A 4619-nucleotide genomic window follows, 5' to 3' on the forward strand; every position below is an offset into this window, starting at 1 on the left:
TCAGTGTGACTGTGAGCGAAGGAGACACAATTGTTTTTCATTTCACTGCCCATTATCTAGTTCTTTTACCAAAACATTCTAGCTTGCTTCAAACTAGCACACTGTATTACCTTTTACCTTGTATATTTTTGTATGTAACTGTAGATACTGCAAATATCTGCTTGTATATTGTGCTAGCTGTAAATATAAGCTTCATTCATATTTCCAGAGCCATCTGAGTCTAGTCTGGGTGATTTCTAAAGTGGGGGGGGGAACACCCAAACCATCACATCTTTGTAGGTCAGTAAGTGCAGTACAAGCCATGAGGGTCTCTACACAGCTTGGACATGCACCCAGATAAAATATTTCCTGGAATGTACTGGCACGTTGTCCATAGACAAACAGCTGTGAGCCAGCTCTGCCACTGTGGGTAAGAGGGCATTCAGCCTGCAGCTTTATCAAGCCATCACCTCCCACCAGCCTCAGCAGTCTACCACCATGCTCATCACGGCTATCCAGTACTCAGTAAAGAGCAGAGGCAGCCCTATGTTAAGATCTGTTCAGAGCAGGACTGCAAAGATAGATCTACTTCACTCCTCAGCTCACCAGGGCACAGCTGCTTTTACACTGTTCCCACACTTCACTCCAGATTTTAGTGCAGTCGTTCCCACCTGATCTCTATGCTAGATGCTTTTTCCTAAACCTCTCTCCTCATTCACCAAATGCAGGACTGCAGGGAGAACAGGAGCATTGCTTATATCACCATTCATGTTTTATTAGGTGCATCTGACAGTCCATGTACTACCTGAGGAGCTCTGTCTCATATTCTAGTGACAAACCTGTTACATAAAAATTGCAGTAACGGAGCAGGATCCCTGTAGCACTTGGCAGTGCGCAACAGAAGAGCTGAAGGATGGTCGATTCTCTAACCTTTGCTGCAATTTGAGCACACACATCTGCAGGTATGCTTTTCATGTGCTAAGTGATGTGACAGTGCACTTTTGAGAAGTCACAGACTTGTCCCCCAGCTGTCACAACCCCCTTGAATGAGAGAAAAAAAAAATGTGAGTAGCAAAATAGAGCAGGATGGAAAATGCTTTGGAAGTTTTCCTAGTCCTTCTCCCAGAATTACTAAAGGAAGACATAGAACATTTTGATCTTCCTCATTTTCCTTCCAAGGTTTGGTTCCCCCAGTGCAACAGCAACCTTTGGTCATTGTGCCACATGACAGATGCAGTACAACCCATTTTTCAGACTCTGAAAACAGTGGATTTAAATGGGTCTACAAATCATATAAGTTGAAATAATGAATATTGAAGGTGGGAAACAGCTGTCTTCAAGGCTCTGAAAAACACTCACATGAGCATGAATCCACCTCTAGGCACCAGGCACTCCAAACTATCTCCAGTCAGGCTCAAAACTGCCCTGGAAGTTGTTTCCTCCTTAAAAGCAGTAAGCATCAGACTCCACTCTAAACTGGAAAATAAGCTGCACTGGGAGATGTTGCAGCCTAGAAGGTCTCTTCAGCTTATCAGCATTCCCATCCTCTGAGCCTATGCTTCCAGTATTGCAAAGTTTCAGTTTGGGTCCACATCTAAGTTCCTGAAGTTCAGAGTTCTCCCAGGTCAGATCATTTCCCCTGAAAACACCTTGAATGAAATACTTACTTACATTTTCTTTGAAGTAGAAATATTGTATCTGATGTTGTCTGCTTTATTACTATTATTATTTTAATAGAAGATTTGGGTTTGTTTCCACAACTGCATCTTTGACCTGGAATGAAGCCCGTGCTGAAGTCATGGCTAATTCTGAACAAGCAAGTAATTCCTCCAGTAAATCCAAGGAAGGCTGCAAAGAGCTACATTCCTCTGGCCTTTCTGATCCCCTTTTCAGAAATGAACATGTATTTTGAGCAACCGAACATTCCTTGTGTTTCTGTAGGGTCATAGCAGAGTGCTGCCTGTATACACATAATTAGAAAGGTTGTTAATTAATTGCTAAAGCACATGTTTCCAGTGGACAAAGCAGAAATGAAGCATACTTAAGTGGTTGAACAGTTTATTAAATGAGATTACAATAGATACTTTGCCCCATGCCAAGTGTCACTCCAAGAGAATCTGATGTAATTCACCAGAAAAGGCATAGAATGGTCCAGGCTGGAAGGAACCTCCAAAGTTCATCTAGTCCAATCACCCCCACAGTCAGCAGGGGCATCCTCAAGTAGTCCAGGCTGCTCAGAGTCTGATAGTCAAAAAAGTTCTGTAATTTCTATTTCTGCAAGCCAGTGCTGTTCCTCATTTCTTTTAGCTTCAATATTTTCTCTTTCTCTTTTTTTTTTTTCTTTCCCTTTTCTATCCCTCAACATCTCATGCTTCCCCTTTGCTTTTTAAACTAAAAGAGATCAGCCTCAGCTGTAACTTCAGATCACAGGATATTAGGGGTTGGAAGGGACCAAGAAGGCTATCAAGTTCAACCTCCCCTGCCAGAACAGGACCACACAATCCAGTGCAGATCAGCCCTTGAAAGCCTCCAGAGAAGAAGACCCCACAACCTCTCTGGAGAGCCTGTTCCAGTGCTCTGTGACCTTACAGTAAAGAAGTTGTCTCTTACACTGCAACTTACACCCATTGCTCCTTGTCCTATCACAAGGAACAAGTGAGAAGAGCCTGTCCCCCTCTCATGACCAGCCCTCAGATGTCTATAAACATTTAGTAAATCCCTTCTCAGTCTTCTCTTCTCCAGACTAAAAAGCCTCAGGTTCCTTAGCCTCTCATCATAAGGTCCTGCCTCCCCTCTCCGTCTTCCCCCGGGCAGCCTCTGCTGCTTTCCTCCTCCTCTCCACTCTACACTACCAGTTCCATTACCAGCTCCAGTTCGTGCTCCTGGTCCACGTTCGCAGCCATCGCAGAACCTAGAGCAAAGCTCCGGAGGATCCTGGTCTGTTACCAGCTCCAGTTGGTGCTCCTGCTCCATCTTTGCATCCATCGCAGAACCTAGAGCAAAACCTTCGAGGATCCAACCTCCTAGAGAAAACTCAGTCTCAATAAACACAGAGACTTAGCACCCGTGAGCTAAGGTAGACGTTGCAATGGGTCAGTAGCTTAGCCCTAACATGGCCCTAGCTAGCCGGGGGGCCAGCCAGGCCCCCCGGCCTTTGAAATCCTCCACCACGCACCCGGTGCTCACCCGTGGGCACTCACCTGGGATGCCAGGCAGAGGATCCCTTGGCCCACAATGGGCCCAGCTTGGGGCTGGGCTCCTCCTGCACTGCTTATAAAGGGCAGTGAGCAGGGAGGGCAAAGTGGCCACAGCTGGGGTGGGAGGAGACTTCAATTGACCTCAGGTGCTGTGGGGGTGGGAGGAGGAGTGAAAAACAAAAAAACACCACCAAATCTGGCCAGGAAGAGCTTTGGCTAAAAGCCAGGTGGGAAATCAAACAAATCAAACCCCAAAGCCTCATGGAGAGAGCATCCAACCAGACTGGCACACGGGAGATGTTTTCCAGCTAGGGTGGGACATGGGAGATCTTCTTAGAATCATGGAATCAAGCAGGTTGGAAGCAAGCTCCAAGCTCATCCAGGCCAACCTAGCACCCAGCCCTGGCCAACCAACCAGACCATGGCACTAAGTGCCCCAGCCAGGCTTGGCTTCAACACCTCCAGGCACGGTGACTCCACCACCTCCCTGGGCAGCCCATTCCAATGGCAATCACTCTCTCTGCCAACAACTTCCTCCTAACATCCAGCCTAGACCTGCCCTGGCACAGCTTGAGGCTGTGCCCCCTTGTTCTAGTCCTGGAGAAGAAAAAGCTTCACTCTTCAAAGGGTGTTTTTCCAGGCAGCCAGTTGTAAAATCAGTCCCAGTTCTCCCCAGTGCCCTTTCCTCAGTGTCCCACGGAACCTCTGGAATGGGTTCTCCAGCCTGATCTTTCCTTTGGATCTGCAGACTGAACGCCTGAGTGCTGTGTTGGCATAGGTTAGGGAAAGACAAAAAGGGGGGGAGGGGAAAGCAGCCCCCTGTGAGTGCTTGTACAGTGGGCACTGCCCATGAGCAGTGATGGAGCACTGGTGTGAAATGCAGCTTCACATCTGGCAGATGTCATTGTGCCAGAGACATCCCCATCATCTTCCTCTCCACATCCTTCCTTTTCCACCCCACCTGCACCATGTTCCCCCCTTCCCCTCCCCTAATCCCACAGCACCTGGGCTCTGTTGCAGTCTCCTCCCACCCCAGCTGGGGCCACTTCACCAGCCCTGCCCACTCCCCTTTTTAAGCTGCCCCAGGAAAGGCAGAAGCCTTTGGCTGATCCCCTTTGTGGTGGTAGGTTGGCTGTCTCCTTTGCGGGGTGGTGTTTTGGCTGTCTCCTTTGTGGGCTGGTTTTGCTTTTCTCCGAGCCACTCTTCCCCTTTCCTCTGCTTGGGATTTCTCTCCCTCCTTCGTATGTTGTGCTTAAACCTGTGTTTGAAGTTTTGCTGTTTCCCTCATGAGATAGGTTTGCTCTTCTGCTTCCTGCCTTGCTCCTCTCTTGTTTTCGCCTGCTCGGGGCCAGCATCTCCCTTCCTCTTGTTGCAGCCTGGCAGCAACGCTCAGACTAACTACAGCATCTCGCTGCCTCCTTTGCCCTTTGCTGCGGCAGCACA

At 48.1% G+C, this 4619-nt stretch overlaps 1 long non-coding RNA gene across 2 annotated transcripts; it reads right to left on the reverse strand.

The window, feature by feature from the left end:
* Positions 1-2020: 2020 nt before the first annotated feature.
* Positions 2021-4619, reverse strand: LOC135173672 (uncharacterized). Of its 2 annotated transcripts, XR_010301398.1 has the most exons (4): positions 3427-4619; positions 3180-3325; positions 2844-3002; positions 2021-2220 (listed from the first exon to the last, which is right to left on the reverse strand). It is a non-coding gene; the product is annotated as an uncharacterized LOC135173672 (long non-coding RNA). The 2 variants fall into 2 exon arrangements; XR_010301397.1 differs by having other exon boundaries at positions 3180-4619.

Source organism: Pogoniulus pusillus, chromosome 3 (assembly GCF_015220805.1).
Source record: "Pogoniulus pusillus isolate bPogPus1 chromosome 3, bPogPus1.pri, whole genome shotgun sequence".
Lineage (NCBI taxonomy): Eukaryota > Metazoa > Chordata > Aves > Piciformes > Lybiidae > Pogoniulus > Pogoniulus pusillus.